This window comes from Armigeres subalbatus, chromosome 1 (genome assembly GCF_024139115.2).
Source record: "Armigeres subalbatus isolate Guangzhou_Male chromosome 1, GZ_Asu_2, whole genome shotgun sequence".
NCBI lineage: Eukaryota > Metazoa > Arthropoda > Insecta > Diptera > Culicidae > Armigeres > Armigeres subalbatus.
Genome location: NC_085139.1, coordinates 287,925,557 through 287,945,239, shown reverse-complemented (window position 1 = coordinate 287,945,239; position 19,683 = coordinate 287,925,557).

The following is a 19,683-nucleotide window of genomic DNA, read 5'->3' as shown; positions in this document are numbered from 1 at the left end:
AATCTAATCACAATCCAATTCAAACCAATCCAAATCCTATTCAAACCAATCCAAATCCAATCCAAACCAACCAAACCAATCCAAACCAATCCAAACCAATCCAAACCAACCAAACCAATCCAAACCAACCAAATCCAATCCAAACCAACCAAATCTAATCCCAATCCAACCTAATCCAACCCAAACCAATTCAAACCGATCCAAACCAAATCAAAACCAATTCAAACCGATTCAAACCGATTCAAATCCGATTTAAATTCGATCCAAATCCAATTCGAATCTAATCACAATCCAATTCAAACCAATCTAAATTCTATTCCAAACCAATCCAAACCAATCCAAACCAATCCAAACCAATCCAAACCAATCCAAACCAATCCAAACCAATCCAAACCAATCCAAACCAACCAAACCAATCCAAACCAATCCAAACCAATCCAAACCAATCCAAACCAACCAAACCAATCCAAACCAATCCAAATCCAACCAAACCAATCCAAACCAATCCAAACCAATCCAAACCAATCCAAACCAACCAAACCAATCCAAACCAATCCAAACCAATCCAAACCAATCCAATCCAAACCAATCCAAACCAATCCAAACCCAATCCAAACCAATCCAAACCAATCCAAACCAACCGAACCAACCGAAACCAATCCAAACCAATCCAAACCCAATCCAAACCAATCCAAACCAATCCAAACCAACCTGAACCAACCAAACCAATCCAAACCAACCAAACCAACCAAACCAACCAAACCAATCCAAACCAATCCAAACCAATCCAAACCAATCCAAACCAATCCAAACCAATCCAAACCAACCAAACCAATCCAAACCAACCAAACCAATCCAAACCAATCCAAACCAATCCAAATCCAATCCAAACCAATCCAAACCAATCCAAACCAATCCAAACCAACCAAACCAATCCAAATCCAATCCAAACCAATCCAAACCAATCCAAACCAAACCAAACCAATCCAAACCAATCCAAACCAATCCAAACCAATCCAAACCAATCCAAATCCAAACCAATCCAAACCAATCCAAACCAATCCAAACCAATCCAAACCAATCCAAACCAATCCAAACCAATCCAAACCAATCCAAACCAATCCAAACCAACCGAAACAAAACCAAACCAAATCCAATCTAACCAAACCAACCAAACCAATCCAATCAAAACCAATCCAAACCAATCCAATCAAAACCAATCCAAACCAATCCAAACCAACTTAATCCAATCCAAACCAACTAAACCAATCCAAACCAATCCAAACCGATCCAAACCAAATCAAACCAAACCAAACCAATCCAAACCAATCCAAACCAATCCAATCCAAACCAATCCAAACCAATCCAAACCAATCCAAACCAATCCAAACCAATCCAAACCAATCCAAACCAATCCAAACCAATCCAAACCAATCCAAACCAATCCAAATCCAATCCAAACCAATCCAACCAATCCTAATCCAATCCTAATCCAATCCAAACCAACCAAATCCGATTCCAAACCAAATCAAAACCAACCAAACCGATTCAAACCGATGCAAACCGATTTAAATTGATCCAAACCAATCTGAATCCTAATCACAATCCAACCAAACCAATCCAAACCATATTCAAACCAATCCAAACCAACCAAACCAATCCAAACCAATCCAAACCAATCCAAACCAATCCAAACCAATCCAAACCAATCCAAACCAATCCAAACCAATCCAAACCAATCCAAACCAACCAAACCAATCCAAACCAATCCAAACCAATCCAAACCAATCCAACCAAACCAATCCAAACCAACCAAACCCAATCCAAACCAATCCAAATCCAATCCAAACCAACCGAAACCAACCGAAACCAACCAAACCAAACCAAACCAATCCAAACCAATCCAAACCAATCCAAACCAATCCAAATCCAACCAAACCAATCCAAACCAATCCAAACCAATCCAAACCAACCAAACCAATCCAAACCAATCCAAACCAATCCAAACCAATCCAAACCAACCAAACCAATCCAAACCAATCCAAACCAATCCAAACCAATCCAAACCAATCCAAACCAATCCAAACCAATCCAAACCAATCCAAACCAATCCAAACCAATCCAAACCAACCAAACCAATCCAAACCAACCAAACCAATCCAAACCAATCCAAACCAACCTAATCCAATCCAAACCAACCAAACCAATCCAAACCAACCAAACCAACCAAACCAATCCAAACCAACCAAACCAATCCAAACCAACCAAACCAATCCAAACCAATCCAAATCCAATCCAAACCAATCCAAACCAACCAATCCAAACCAATCCAAATCCAATCCAAACCAATCCAACCAATCCAAATCCAATCCTAATCCAATCCAAATCTAATCCAAATCCGATTCAAATCCAAATCAAAGCCAAACCAAATCCGATTCAAATCCGATTTAAATTCGATCCAAATCCAATTCGAATCTAATCATAATCCAATCCAAATCCAATCTAAATCCAATTAAAATCCGATCCTTATCCTATTCAAATCCGATCCAAATCCGGTTTAAATCTAATCCAAATACAATTCAAATCCAATCGAAATTCAAGTGTCCTAGATTTCCAATAATTTTATTTCCTTCAGGGCTTTAATTTGTTTCGCTATTTTGAATTCATTTCAATCACGTCCACTCAAGAATTTATACGAATTTGTATACAGTTTTTTATTATTCGGATTTTTATCACATCTCGATTTATATTGGGATAATATTCCTTACTGTCTTCATAACTTGTTATCAAAAAACGATGGATGCGTAACAACCTCCCACACCAGTGAATCATTTGGCCCGAAATTGCTGGAAGAAGCTTGGAATAACGACTTTCTGGCTCAAACTTTGATGGCTGGAAGGTGCACAACCGTTTGATGGCAACGGGATAAGCACCTTTTCCGCCATATGCATTATAGGAGCACGGCGCCAGCGAAATGCCTAATGCTTCATCAGAGAAGTACTAAACGATAACGATATGAGAATTCCCGACCGACGACGACGACCCCTTTATGCCGCGGCACGTAGGCACCTTCATCGTTTGTCGTAAAAATAGATTTACATCAAAACGGTTCAGCTTTATGGCTGTTTGTGCGGCAGCCGTGTACGGAGTCCGTTTTTAGACGCGGCGCTACTGAATCTAGGCTCCCGGAGGCCGGCCTCCGGCCTTGGTGTCGTTTATCGATATTGCAGAAGCCATCGCCAGACTAGGACTCGCCCTTTGTCACTCTTCAGCACAGCAGCGTGCGAATTGCACATCCACAGTATGTTGCTTAGTTTGATGAACTTGAATTGGAATGAAGACAATGGACAGAATTGCTTTTTCTGTTTGTAAATTGTAAAAGAAGTAGTGCAATAATTGAATTAAAATTGAAACCACACCCAAAAATTGTAAAAAAAAAAAAATTGTTTTTCTAATTTTTCAAAAATTAAAAGAAATAGACAACTCCGAATGATCTGTTTTTGTTTATTTTTTAAATTTATGTTTGTTTTATTGGAATAGAGGTCAATTGGGCTTTCAAAAAATTCCCTTCGCAGCGTCCTTCTGTACCACTTGCTCTGATGAACTCTTCCACATCTCTGGATCGGTGTGCGGATGGAAAATATGATGCAAGAGCAATCTCACGCATCGAATCTGCTGATGTGCACAGGTTGGCCCATCATCGTCATTCCAATATCAGCAACATTACACCCCCACACATGGGCACAGACATACGCAATGTTGGCATATAGAAAAAGAAAGATTGCAGCACTCGCTTTGATCGACCATCGCATCGTCGTCGTTGGTCGTTGAATGGCGCTGGCGCTGGTGGCTGCCTCTTGTCTGCAGATGATAGCAGCAACGCGGTCGCCAGAATCTGTTTTCTATCGAGGGAAAAAGTGCTACTTTACGTAATAGTGTCGTAACCCTGTGCCCACTGTAGTAGCTCGAAGGCGGAATAGAGGTTGGAGTGCATGAGTTGTGAGGACACTAAATGCAAATATGAATGCTGGATGGAATGAGGATACCTATTTTCAGAAACGCGGAGCATATCTGCTCGCGGTAGTATGATGGATGGTCACAAACGGTATGGGCACTTACGCATCATCTACGCTGACTCGCTGTGGGACGGTTCAATCGTAACATCTGGTACAGTGCGAAAAAGTGGTCGTGCGTATGTTGCCGCTAACCGAAAGTCGAGCACATCTTTATATGGCATCCATATACAGATGTGCTCGACTTGCGGTTAGCGGCAGTATATCGCTGTTATAAATTGCAACCCTTAAACAAGCGTAAGAATGCCGTTCATTGAGCAATATTCTTCTTATTCTTCAATGGATTTATATTCCAGTTGGAACTTGTCTGTTTTTCTTAGTGTTTTTAGTGAAAAATTAGGTAGGGATAAGCAATAAATTGTTTAAGAGAGCATGAGCATGTTCGAATGCAGGTCAATTAAGGAATGGGTAGGAAAATGTTGACATGATACTCGCTTTGATAGAAGCCGACGAGTCATTTACACTTCCACGAGTAGGACCGGATTTAGCCGAAAGGGGGCCCCAAAATCTACAAAAAAGGTTGGTTTTGGTACACAAGATTTGTGGGGGCCAGGGCCACGCCCCTCTCCCTCCTAAATCCGTGCCTGTCTACGAGAAATGACTGGGATGTTGAATATATTTGAGGTAGGAAGTGTGGCAGAGTTCGTTTTGGTAAAAGATATGCCGTGTATAGCGTGTGGTTTGATTATTTTCAAACAAACACAAGTTATTTTAATTATCTACCGCACTAAGCAGAACAAAAATTTGAAGACCGGCCGATCGTTCTGCTTACGACCGCACTCGATACAAATTTTTATTTTCTCGGGATAAGCAATAAATTGCGTAAGATTCAGAAAAGTGTAGGGTTTCTCATCATGAGCATATGAGACCGTGTGATGATAGTGCCGCCGTTGCACGCCGGATCTCCCTAATCTACCTGAGAGTGCAATGTTTCAAAAGTGCATCACCCTACTTCAATTCTTCAAGCGCTACGTCTATCATCCGAATACTCGATTTCAAGTCATCAAGCGTATGCACATATCATCCTAATCAGTTTTGTGTGGCCTTGTGTCCTCGGAAAAGGACATGTTTTAGCGATTTTTCACACGCACTGGGAGCTTTTGCGAGCAGCACCTGCGCTTTTGTTTGTAGTTTGTTTTGACATTTTTATGTAATAATTTTGATCGGTCCATTCTTTTCCGATGCGGAGTTTATTAATTTGAAAAACAGCCAGGTGACACAAACATCTGGTGAATGAAAAAAATGACGAAAGGTCTAAATTATGCCCGGAAAGGATCGCCAAATGTGTGGCCTCGTGTCATTGAGAAAGGAGCAGGTAATTACGTTAGGTAATTGTCGGAAACAAAATTGTACTTACGTGTCGTCCGTAGCTGATCAGGCGAAAAACTGGCTGCTTTGCAAACGTGTTGTAAGTCATGGCCTACTGACGTTCAATTCAAATTATGCCGCGGTGGCACGGTTGCGTATGGCGAGTCATGTGGGACGTACACGGTTTGAAAAAATTCAAAGGTGCAACCCAATCGGGTTGTACGCAAAGGTGACGTAGGACTACGTAGCTATTCAAAATTGATGGTATTTGCCCATAATATGGTATGGCCCATAATAATTGGTGTCGTTTTATTAACATTGAGCAAACTGCTCGTAGGTCAACTGAATCAAGAAGTCGAATAGCTACTCCCAGTTGGATGGACTTTGAGTCTCTAACCGTGGAATTAACGTGACTTATCGGCCGCTGAAGCCACTCGACTGGCTTTCAGTGGGGATATTATCTTGCTTTGTTACGTACGTTTATCGCGGTCGAAAACCAAACGTTGCAAATAAATATATGTGCGTTTGGTTTCACGGTACTTCTGATTCTGCTTATTTCTTCTTTATTTCGGACATTTTTGAGGACTCCATAAGCAGAATCAGAAATGGAGTGAAACCAAACACTAATATATTTATTTGCAACGTTTGGTTTTCGTCCGCAGTGGAAGCGTACGTGGCAAAGTAAGGAGAACTTCAAGAATTAATTACACAGGACATAAACTATTTATCCAAGAAGAGGTATTGGCATCATCATCGATTTGGCTGTCATCGGCGGATAGTGAAATTTTCTGGCAAGATTATTTGGTTTCGTTTCTGTTAGTCATTGGAATTGAAAGCAGAACCACAAGCGATCGACGGAAGGGATAATGCAATAAATTTGTTTGGATGGATGGAATCACTCACAGCAGCTAAGTTACCACACCGAACACCGATGCCACCGAAACAGTCCTTTTTTTTGCAATCAACCCTGAGAAGAACTAATTTTCTTTTCCCAATGCGCCTTTCCAATAACTAACTGCATCCAAACGCTTGTCGGAGCCTTGCGTTGAAATTGTCCGACAGCCACTCGATGAATGTTCGCTACACAGATAAAATATATGTTGTGATTTTAAAGGTATTTTCATGCACATACTTGGAGCATGCAAATAAACGTATCGTTCAATCGATCTAACTATTCTTTAAATCGAAATAAATTTAAACGGTGCTTGCTAGTAAACTTCAATCAAATTTAATTTAAAATTGGATGTTAATTCGTTTGATGCGATGGGCCTTAATTTTACACGTCGTTGAATTTTCAAAATTATTTGCTGTGTATGCCTCCACCCTGTGGAATAAATTTTCAGCATTGCCACTGGTGCTACCCACGCCTTCGTGCTGTTGCGTCTGCTCCGCTGCATCAAATCTTGTCGAACCGCTCTTTGCGGAATCCCGATTAAAATGGCTCGCGCACGCCGGAAAACAGCTTTCTTGTATTCAATAAATTAAGCTCGTTAGCCCCGCCCCTTTGTGATCTGATATGGATGTAAATATAATGTGCACTCATAACGATTAATGAAGGGACAAGGCTAACGGAATTACTTCATTAGATATAAGAAAGCCACCTTCCGGCGAGCGCGAGCCATTTATTTATTTATTTATTTATTTGATACAGCCAACAGGCTTAAAAAACACCCCAATGACAAACTTAATACTAAAAATTAAGCAAATTAATTAAAATCTAACAAATAATAATCTTAATTCTATTCTTGTTCACCTCAAATAAATAAAAGATTAAAAAAATAGGTTTTACGTAAAACAAATCAAAACAAGGCACGTTTTTTAGCGAAGAGTCTTAGTTGGAAAACGTATTGTAAGTGAAATTTTTTTTGTTTAAATTTTTTCGCAAGCAAATTTGTCAAAAATTTTAAGTCTAAATATACAAGAAAGGCAAAGCATTTTTAACGCTAATCACGCCATAATCTAACAAATGCGACTCAAAATAATTATTACCAATGGGAAAAAGTATATCTTTTTCGTTCTTTTTTCAACGAATTATAACTGAAAATCCTTCTTCCACTCGAAACTTACGATCTGTTGGTAAAAAACCGTTCTCAAATTGACATTTCAACTTTACTTACTTACTTATGGATCCTGTACACCTCCGGTGGTGCAAAGGGCTGACTTGAAAGATGGTTATCGCCTTAACCTGTTGCCAGGTTAGACTTCGGTCGACTTCTTTATTTGTTTATTGAGGCTTCGCCGCCATGAGCCTCTGGGTCTGCCTCTGCTGCGATATCCCGCTGGGTTCCAGTCTGATGCTTGTTTACAGATTTCGTTTCCGCCCTTACGTAGAGTGTGGCCGACCCAGCCCCAATTTCTCGTATTTCTGTTGCTATCGGCCTCTGGTGACAACGACGATTGAGCTCGTTGTTTGCGATCCAGTTGTGAGGCCAGCAGGCCAGAATTATATACCGCAGGCATCTGTTAATGAACACCTGCAGCCGTTGAGTGTTCTCCACTGATACACACCATGTTTCGCTAGCGTATAACAGCACAGATTTCACGTTAGAGTTGAAAACTCGTATTTTGGTGCGTTCACTGCGCCTATGTCCACTGGTTGCCCGGCTACCGTGAAACTGGAAGGAGTCACCGTGTTTACATCCAACGATTTGGTTTTGTTGACGTTGATGACTAAACCTGCCGAAGAGCGCTTGGCAAGGTCGTTGAGCTTACTCTGCATATAAGAGCGACGTTGCGCGAGGAGTGCAACATCATCCGCCAATTCGAAGTCATTTAGGTGCTCCATGGTTATAGGCTGCCATAACAGCCCGCGGTTTGGTTCACGGTCAATCGTATCTACCAGAATCTCGTCGATTACGATGAGGAACAGTAACGGTGATAGAATACATCCTTGCCTTACACCAGCTACGAGCCGAATAGGGTCGGACAAGACCCCATTGTGCAGCACTCTACACGAGAAGGCCTCGTACTGTGCCTCGATGAGGCCGATGATTTTCTCAGGAACTCCCTTGCGTCCCAGGGCGCCCCACATATTCTCGTGATTGAGACGGTCGAAAGCTTTTTCGTAGTCAATGAATACCAAGTAAAGGGACTCTTGGAATTCGTTGACCTGCTCCAGAATGATGCGGAGCGTGACAATATGGTCCACACAGGATCTTCCGGCACGGAATCCGGTTTGCTGCCGCCGGAGAGTCGCATCGATCTTCTCCTGAATCCGTTAGGGATAATTTTGCACAGAACTTTGAGAACGGTACACAGCAATGTATTGCCTCGCCAGTTATCGCATAGAATCAGGTCACCCTTTTTGGGCACCTTCGCTATAATACCCTGCATCCAGTCGACCGGGAAAGTTGCGGTGTCCCACTTATTACAAAATAAACGATGCAATAGTTTAGCGTCATGTGGTCAGATTTGAGTATCTCGGCTGATATGCTAAACCCTGGGGGTTTGTTCGAATTCATGCTTTGGTTGGCAGTGATGGAACTTCGGTATTGTCGCATGTTTTACGTCGGATCCTAGGCAGATCATGCCGAGGTGGTGATGGCCTTGCTGGTACTTCAAAAAGTGCTCGAAACAGCGTTTCAGCTGGTCAGTTGGGTCGGTCAATAACTGATCATTCGCGTCTTTCACAGGCATCGTTGCATTCATCTTCGCCCCGCTTAAGCGTCGTAAGATATCGTAGAGGAGTTGAATGTCCCTGGTTGCTGCGGCTCTCTTTCCTTCGTCGACCAGAGAGTCTGCTCACGCTCGCTTGTCCCGTCGACATAAGCGTTTTACTTCCTTCTCAAGAGCCGCGTATCGTTGACGGGCTAAGACTTTGGCTCCTCTGGTTTTCGATCGCTCTTTCGCGGCTTTGTCTTCTTCTCCTTCTTCTCTCCTCTATCTTCCTCCAGGTCTCATCCGTGATCCATTGTTTTCTCTGGGTGCGTAGTTCGCCCAGATTGTTCTCGCTCGCTCCCATTGGTCTTCCACGCTGCCACCTTCCGGAATATTTGCAGCACGCGTCTCCAGTTCTTCATCGTGGCATCTTCCAGTCGGCGTGTGTCGCCGTCGCCCAATTCTTCCTCCTGCCGACAAATCCGCGCAATGCGTAGGCGTATTTCGCCGATAAGGAGGTGATGATCAGACACGATATATGTTTATTCCGTACATCAAGAAGGCTCCGTTTCCATTTTCGGCTGATGCAGATGTGGTCGATGTGATTTTCTGTAAAGCCGTCACGGGAGACCCACGTGACCTTGTGAACCGGTCGATGAGGGAAGAGCGATCCCCGATCACCATGTCGTTATTACCACAAAATTCTGCGAACAGCTCACCGTTTTCGCTCATTTCTCCGAGACCATGGTTTCCCATAATGCGCTCATGGTTCGAGCTGTCGGATCCGATCTTCGCATTGAAGTCGCTCAAACAGATCTTGATATCACCCTTCGGAATTCTATCTACGACGGCATTGACTTGACTGTAGAAGTTCTCTTTGTCTTGCAGATCAGCAGCATCGGTTGGCGCATAACAGTGGATTATAGTAAGGTTTCAGACCCGTGTTCTAAATCTGGCAACGATTATCCTTTCACTTATAGGTTCCCACTTCATAAGCGCAGAATGTGCCTGAGCGCTAAGTAGGAAGCCAACTCCGCGATGCCGGGGAGCGTGTTCACCTCGTAAACCATAATATAGCAGAACTTGTCCTGATGGCGTTCTGTATTCTCCAAAGTTTGTCCAACGTACTTCACTCAGTCCCAGGATCTCAAGCTTCATGCGGCGTGCCTCATTGGCAAGTTGTGCCAATTTACCCTGCTGGGCTAGGGTTTAAACGTTCCATGTTCCTATTCGTGTTCGTTGTTTCGCGCTAAGAATCGTTGCCGTAGAATCAGTCCGTATTCTTTCATAATCGGATTTGTAACCGTTCGGGGAATGTTCACGAGGATTTGCTAAACGGTGGCTTTAGCGTCACTCTCAAAGAGAGACCATCGGTCGTGTTCGATTTGCTTGATTTTTGAAGACCTTTTCGCTCAGGGAAATTCTCGAACGGTTCGCGGAATACTCGTAATCAATTTCGTAACGCATGCACTAACTACGACTCTTTATTCGTACGAATTTTAGGGAAGGCCTAAGGAATGTTCACTCATTCGAGTAAGGAAACGAAACTGAAACTTAATTTGATTAGCGAGTATGCTTTATTTGCCAACTGGCGTTAAACGTAACGTAATTCAACTAATTGAAGAATTCAATCAAAACACTATATTTTAGGTCATTCATTCGCATTGGACGCGTATTTAACGTACGGAATGAAAAGAGCAAAACATGGCCATGTAACAAAAGCTTTTCACGTACCTGCGCAGGGTTTGTGTAGACTCGATGCCGGCTGGAACAATGAGGCTTCGATGTCGTTGACGATGGCGACGATAGCTACGAAGATGGCGGTAACACGATGGTGGTCACCGGCGTGTCCGTACTGCGATTTGGCGCGCAGCGATGGAGATGACCCGTGTGCGATATGGCTGATCTAAAGGTGCGGAGTGAGTGGCGGCTGAACGGAAGCTTCCGATTTCGATCGGAGAGAGTGTTGTGGCACTTGGCCTGATTTCCTGGGACGATCGGCTCCGCCGAATAGAGGCACACGTACCCAAGCGACCCGGCTTCGCGTACCTTCCGGTTCACCGAGCGGGAGTGGTGCGTCCTCTATCCTTTGGTTAGGATCGAGGTTCGTGGCGTGCAATTTACGACACGCAGAAAGACGAACCTACACTCTAAACACTGGTCCGAAAATGTAACGGGATGGACCTTTCCGTCGGCAATTAACGACCAACGTGGTAAATTCACATGAGTGACTTAGCGACCTCACTCACCTCCGTTTGGCTACCTACTTGAGGCGGGCCTTCGCTGGGCTCACGGGTCTAGACGGTCCTCGGACAGTCAACGGACGAAGTCGGTAGAATACCACGAACGGAATCTCGATGAGACGATGAATGCCGCGACAGAAAATTAGCGACAGAAAATCCAGCTGTACGAAAAAGCGCAGGGCGCCCGTGTCCAACACGAAATCACATTAATTTAAGAATTGCTTAACTTAATTCAATTTAATTACCTTTTTTCGTATTAATTCACGTTAATAAAATTATCTGAGCAGAAAACGCAATTGATTGGACCCTCGGTCCACTAAACTAGGAAGAAAACACAGAACATGTAACACCACTTATTTTTTTTAAACTCACTCACTAATTTTATCTTCAAATTAACTAAAATTACTCAAGCAAAATCTTAAACTTTCAAGAACTGAACGTAAGTATTTAATTCGCGCACTTCTGCTCTCCAACCGATTCGTAGACGAAATGAGCGAGTCTGAGTCGTACTTGCGCCAAGAAATTTTGAATCTTTTGAAATCATTTTACTATTCACTATTCAAATCTGAGCTATCATTCAATTTGATTCTAAAGCATATTCAATAAAATTGCGCCAACCGATTGGCATGGCGATCGGAGGCATGGCGCCTGTTTGTTGCCTATTTGCAACTCACATGCGTGCCATAATGAGTTGAGCTTTATAACAAATACTATAAACTTGAAATTGATACAGGAACGAACAGATTTTACGAACGCCAACGAAACACGACACACGATCATAAATTAAAACTAAATTCAAAATTTATTTTTGTTTTATCGGTTCTAAACGAATATTTTTATTTAAATTTTAATCGAAATAAACGTAAAACGTTACATGATTCTCGAACAAATTGATGTTTCGGAAACAGTAGGTTGTTGGCCTAAGGTTCCCTATCCACCGGTATAGCTTCCGGGGAATAGCATTTCATACTCAGCAGCTGGATGCCAGAACAGACGCTGTTGGAGCAGCACCTCCTTGGTGAACAGACGCTCGATCAGTCGGGTCAAATTTGTTTAAAGTCCTACCCAACACCAGGATTCAGGGCTAGTGTGCTTTGAGCGCCACACGGTCACTTTGATAGGGCCTGCTTGGGGACACATGCAGCTTTTTATAGAAGTTCAGCAGAGCCACTGTCGAACCCCACCCCAGTACTGAAGTGTTGTTTTAAAACGGATCTGTATTTTCAAATTCCTAATCGCACGCAAGTTTATCTTATGATCAATGATTACAACAAAGTTGCATATATTATTACTTCGGATTATCTAATAAATATTTTAAAAATCCACTAACATGTAATAAGAGCGCTGCATATACATGTCAGGAGTTCTTTGTTCACAAGTTAAATCTAAAAAAAGGCAATTTCCGCAGCGATGTTTTAGACATTTTTGCATGGTTTGTGTTACTAATCATTATTGTTTGCGTCTATAGGCTTTCCGTTCCCTACCAAGTGAAACTAGGTATTATGGTGTATAAGGTGGAAAAAGGAACATCCTCACCAATTTTCTGCTGATTCATTCCGACAGTTTCAAGGTCTCAAAACCAGCTCCTAATGTGTGTGTGTGTGTGTGTCATCCGCTATCCCTCACCCAGCTGGGGGTGTTGGTCAAGTAGTACTACGAATAATTTGATCATATCTCATGCTCCGTAATGGTGCCCTTTTCGTTATGACTGCTGAAGCAAGAAGGGTGTCTTCAGGGAGTGTAGGGGATGGGGATGCACTAGCTATTCATAACAGGTACAGTAAAACATCACATGGACGCCCTTATTCGTACTAACTACTCAAGGAGTAGAATGTCAAGAAGAGCCACCGTCTCAAACCAAAGCGTGAACTCTCACAATATCCGCGGCAATAGTAGCAAACGATGCCCTGTACGTATTTAATTTGCAATATATAAAGTAACGAAAATATAATACAAATGAGGTATCAAAAATATAATACAATTAACACTCTAATTCCCAAGATCGCTCTTAGATTTATGTTTTATTTTTCAAATAACTTTAATCCATAATTCATTTAGTTGACATTGAAGTCAATCGATGTGTATTAAAAAATATCTTGAAGCTTAATCAAAAAATCATAGCAATTTTTATGAAATCTTAATTTCGTGAGTTGGTTTTATTTTTATATTTTAGTGTTCAAATTCGTATTACTTTGATTAGTGAAATATTTGTGGTTACTATTCTTCTACAATTAATCCGATATCATAAAGAGCTAAAAGAGATACATAATACTCTTGGTATGTCCAAGTATGAAAAACTATTGCAGCAAAATTCTTAAAATTCAATGAATTTGACAAAAAAAAAGGAAGTAAAAATATGGTTTTGAGCGAATACGGACATTTGGGTCTTAGAGGGTTAAAGGAAATAATTGGAACTTTCTCACCAGATTCAAGCGTCCGTTGTATCCTTCTCCATCAATCAGCTGCGCAATTCAGCAGGATACGTCATCAACGACGACCACAGAAACGATTTTCCGGCGATTTTCAATGGATGGTAGTATAAGTTAAGAAGTTCGTCCGGACGCGAAACACTATTCTTATTTATCACTTAGAGCGAAAAAAACACAGGACGAAAAGCGGGTAAAAGAAAAAAAAACCGTCTTCTTCCGTTGTCACAACTTCTCACTTAAAATACTTTTTCACTAGAAGGTTCGCCCTTCTGTACCTTTTTGAGTATAACTTCCAGTAAACCACAATTGCCGCGACGACATTCGGCCAAATCAAAGCCTATTTTAACTGGTATTAATACCGTTCACATTCGCACAACACGCAGGAACACCTTTTTTTATATAAACTAAACTCAACTCGCGTCTTTTAAATCAAATTCATTAAAATTCAGGTCTCAAAAACCAGCTCCTAATGGGAACAAATTAAACTCATACACTACACTGCACCATATTTAAATTTGTAAAGCTGCACATCACATGCCAGAACAAAACCGCGGAAAACTGAGCCAACACTCACGCACCTGCGGAAGCTATCTCTTCGTAATTTAGTTGGAAAAATGTTAGCATATCACTAGTCAAACTGGAAAATTATCGAAAGCGCGAAAAATATGCTGTCAAAAAATTGAACGCAACCGACCACGCGCAAGGCATACTTCGATTCGTTCCATCTGCAGCAACTCTGGAAGTAGACGAAAAGCTAGGATTCCAGCAGCGCGAGTTCTGGAATATGGAACATGCACGTTGCGTCCCCGAGATGGAAAAGCATGTAGAACCTATCTCCCTGGATATCATTACGGCATTTAACGCTGCCTCTAATCTACAATCTAAGGGTCTGTCCTGATGGTCACTTTTCGCCAATATTCTGAATATTTAACGTGAGATCACATCATTCCTCACAAAAATAATAATTTAGTTGGAATTGCAAATATTTTGTTTTTCGATTACTCACTAGGGCCCTGATCTCAAATTGGATAATAAACCATCATCTTCCATCATCTCGCCTCCATGCCTAATCAAATCATTCAAATTTGCAAAGTATTCGGGCAATGCTAAATTACATCAGGCTTATTCTTGCCTGGAATTCCCGTTCAGATGGATGGAAGTGGAAGTGTACATCGCACTCACGCCAGTCAGTCAGCCAGTGTGGTGTTTCTACCCGGGAGCTGGCAAATGTGAAACAGCGTCGAAATATTTGCAACCCTCACCATCCAGCATTGACTACTTACATAAATGAATGAAATGAGTGAAAATTGGGAAGTCGTTTTCACCGTACCGGAAAATTAATTTCAATTGGGCGATAATTCCCCACTGTTGGGTGAAGTTAAATTGCTTGCGATCGCTTGGGCTGGCTGGGGAGTGCCGACGGGTAATGATGATACGCTTGGTTAGGTAACATGAGGAGACACAATTTAGAGCGGAAGCAGTTCGCGCAAATGGTAGATACGATTTGAAAGAGTCCCGTCGGGGGTGTTTGCTCGATGTTTATTCGAAATTACGCTCGGAAGTTGGCGACAGTCATTTGGAGGACTGTTTGCAAATAAGAAGTCAATTTAATTTGATGCTACCTTGGAAGCTGATGAAATTTCCCTAATAGACTTTTTTTTTTCTCAAACCTTTTTTTTATTTCATCACATTAAATGTTGAACGATTTATCTCCAATGCAAACATTTTACCAAACCTATAGATTGCTTGTTCTCACAGGAGAACTGCATGATATGTACTTCGATTTTTGCAACATTAGCTTACTCTTCAAAAATAAAAACTTCATATACTCTTGTGCGGAATGTACATATTCAAAGTTTCTATTAAACGAAAAATCGATTTACACACTCCTAATAACAATGTACACTCGCTTGACTGTGGACATAGAACAGTAAACTACATGTGAAGATTGGACAAATCAAGCGTCCGAAAGATGTTCAATTTGCAAAAAGGAGCTAACCGCGGTGATGGCTTTTCCGCAAACGTGACCTTTAAGTGGTCTTGTTGTGTAGGGGTTATCACGCCTATCTAGAGAGTAGGAGGTTGAGGGTTCGAGTCCCTCCAAGACACGTGGATTCTTTTTCGCAAATTTCATATCAATTTGTCCATTTCGAAACATGTGCTGTGCATATGCACAGTCAAGATATTTAACAAAAAATGGTTTTCGTACGGCCGAGTTGCCGAATAATATGCAAATTAATTGCACTCCTAATGAATTCGTTTACTTCCATTAGACCATCTGTTATTACACCCTTTCAAGATTGTTGTTTTGTCACATTGAACAACCCAAAACAATTTTTTTTCTCAGACTTTAGGACAGCTTATAAATCTTCTCGGAAGAACTGATTCACTTTCCAAGGAGTCAAACTGATACACCTCGTCGAAGAGAATTTATTCAACCTCTCGCGGTGGTAATTGATTTATGCTACCAAGGAAATTCATTTTCACTCTTGGTTGAACTGATTTGCCCTTCCAGAGAAACTAATTTACACTATTGAAGGAAGGTAATTCATTTCTCCACAAGCAGTTGATGAATACTTTAGCGGATTTTGTTTGCTTTCTATGGAGAATCAATTTTCTTTTTCTGTGGAACTGATTTATAAATCGGTTGACCTTCCGTACTTTACTTTCTCAGTTGAATTGATTTGCCCTGTTTACTGGGAGAATTTATATACCGCTATTCACTATTACAAAATCTTGGAAATCGGCATATCCATTCGTGAGTTGTGACCTTCACTCATTTTTATTTATATGGATGTTGAACGTATATATATATTAGACCTCTTCATGTTTTCAAAAATATAAAAAATCAATTGTTAGCCCAGAATCACAATCTTATGCTAAAATAAGTCTTCTGTAAAACTTTCAGCTAATTCGATAAAATTTCGAGGTGGCTCAAGTCGATTTAGTGTTTTTGGGCTATTTTTCAATTTTGGAAAAATTCTAACAAGATATAAACGTCGAAACTATCGCAACAACCTTTTATACGGAAGCTTTTGGTGTGCTCTACAAGTCTTGTGAACATTGCGATTCGTTCCGTTCACGTTTGTCCATGTTAAAGCGATTTTCAAGCTTTATGCATAAAATACTGATTCCCCCAAACGTCGTTGTTCTACAAAATTTTGAATTTATGACAAATGATTTTAATTTGTTATATTATTATTCCTCTTTTTTCGCTGGAAATTTGTGTTATATAATTGTCCATGTGTGATTTACCGTTAAATTCTTAAAATCAGAAGCTGAACATTTGTCATAAATTTGCACGCTGAGATTTCTTCAAACAAGTTGTTCGAACAAAGAAGCTTCAATTTCACTTGTTACTACGATGCACTCGATGTTAAAAGCATGCAGACATATGGTGAAATTAACAAAATTTGAAGTCGTTTGTTGAAAGCGTCAAATTTTATATGATTTGATTTATGTTTTGTTCGAACAACTTGTTTGAAGAAATCCTAACGTGCAAATTTATGACAAATGTTCAGCTTCTGATTTTTAAGAATTTAACGGCAAATCAAACATTAGCAATTATATTACTCAAATATTCATGGGAAAAGAGGCATAATAATATAATAAATAAGCAATCATTTGCCATAAATTCAAGAATTTTGTAGAACAACGACTTTTAGGGAAAGCAGTGTTTTTATGCACTTAAAAGCTCGAAAATCACTTTAACATTGTCAAAACGTGAACGGAACGAATCGCAATGTTCACAAGACTTGTAGAGCACACCAAAAGCTTCTGTATAGAGGTTGTTGCCATAGCTTTCGACGTTTATATCTCTTGTTAGATTTTTTCCAAAACTGAAAATAGCCCAAAAACACTAAATAGGCTTGAGCCACTTCGAAATTTTATCCGAATTAGCTGAAAATTTTGACAGGAGACTTACTTTAGCATAAGAATTGTGATTCTGGGCTGGCCGGTTGAATTTTTGATATTTTTTGAAAACTTGAAGAGGTCTATATATATATATTTGCTCATGTAGATCATTGATTATTCATTGCGGAGCGGATTGTAATTGATTTTTTTCCAAGTTCGTTTATTTGGTAGGCTCAAGCGTGTATAACACTTTACAGAGCCATGTTTCTTTGTGATATATATGTACAATCAATGTCATTTTTTCAGTTAGTAAGAAAGGGATAGGAGCCAGCGTACTCGTGGTGACTCGAGGTTAGTTTACAATATTTAAGGATGGACGAGGCTTAGGATTCGGAATCAAGGAATTTCGGCTGCTCATCCGGGCATTTGGCGTAAGGGACGATGTGGCGTGTCGTCGTGCTCGAGGATTGGTTCTACTGGGAGCGTCTTCCGGATGGCCTGAGTAACGGAGATCTACGGAACATAGAGACAGAGACAGTACAAAAAAAAAAACTTTGACAGAAGAAAAAAATTAGATTTTGATGTCAGAATCACAAATGAAACTATAAATGGCCTGCATATAGACCGCATCACGATCCCCCAAAACACCTCGAATTTCCCTGAAGGGTTGTTTACCTCGGGCCACTAGGGTATCCAATAGTCGCTCTCTGGAGGCGTCATTTTCCGAGCAGAACCAAACTACGTGATCGATGTCATCATAACCGGCTCCGCACCTACATAAGTTGCTATCGACAAGGTTTATTCTGTACAGATGTGCGTTTAGTGAATAGTGATTGGACATAAGTCTCGACATCACGCGAATGAAGCCTCGACTTAAGTCCTCACCTCTGAACCACGCTCGCCCAGAAACTTTAGAACTATGGAAAATAGCCACCGTCCGAATTCATTGTGTGTCCAATTCCTTTGCCAACTTTGAACTCTGACGGACTAATGAGAAAAACTCGTTGCTCGAGAATTGTCTATCATAAACCTCACCTTCCTGTGCGCCCACCTTTGCCAGCGAGTCTGCCTTCTCATTGCCGTAGATTGAGCAGTGAGGTGGGGACCCAAACAAAGGTAATCTTGAATGATCTTTCGATTCAAAACACGCATCTGCTCTCTTATGTTTGTAAGAAAGTAAGATGCGTGCTTAACAGGTTTCATCGACCGGAGTGCCTCGATAGAACTAAGACTATCCGAGAAGATGAAATAATGGTCTACGGGCTGATTGGAAATTATCCCCAAAGCGAAGTTAATTGCTGCCAGCTCAGCAACATAAACCGAACACGGTTCCTGAAGTTTTTGGAAGGTGGTTGAAGTTACATTGAAAACACCGAAGCCAGTGGATCCGTTGATGCGAGAACCACCAGTGAAATATCTGATGAGGGACCATCCACAAAGTACGTCACGCCCTAGGGGAGAGGGGGCGGCGAAAATCGCCAATTTTTGCGTGACGTACTTTATGGATCTTCCTGATATGTAGTTGAGATAGACTTAAGGAATCTTGAACGACAAGTCAGTTCAAGCATATTATCGAAGTTATCTAGAACAAGTGTGTTACTTGTTCCACATTTGATGAGTATTCTAAGTGAGAGTTCTCAGTAACGGTGCTTTTAAAGGAGTGACTCCAGCAAGCACCTCCAGGCTCATGTTATGCGTTGAATGCATGCAGCCAAGGGCAATACGCAAACAACGATACTGAATTCGTTCCAATTTGATCAGGTGGCAATCAGCTGCTGAGAGGAAGCAGAAGGAGCCATACTCTAAAACAGAGAGAATAGTCGTTCTATAGAGTTTGATGAGGTCTTCCGGTGAGCACCCCACCATGTTCCGGAGATAGAACGTAGAAAATGGATCCTTTTCTGGCATTTTGTATCAAATACTCAATGTGGTGTTTCCAAGTACATTTGGAATCAAACACGACCCCAAGGTATTTAGAAGATAAAGATTGGTTGATGTCATCATTCAACAGCTTGAGTTTCAGTTGAGCAGGATACCGCTTCTAGTAAACACAACCAACTGAGTTTTTTACGGTGAAAACTCGATCCCTAAAATGTCTGGCCCAAACAGTCAGATTATCCAGGGTACTTTGCAATGGTGCTTGCAAGACAGCTGCACATGGACCTCTTAGAGAGACCA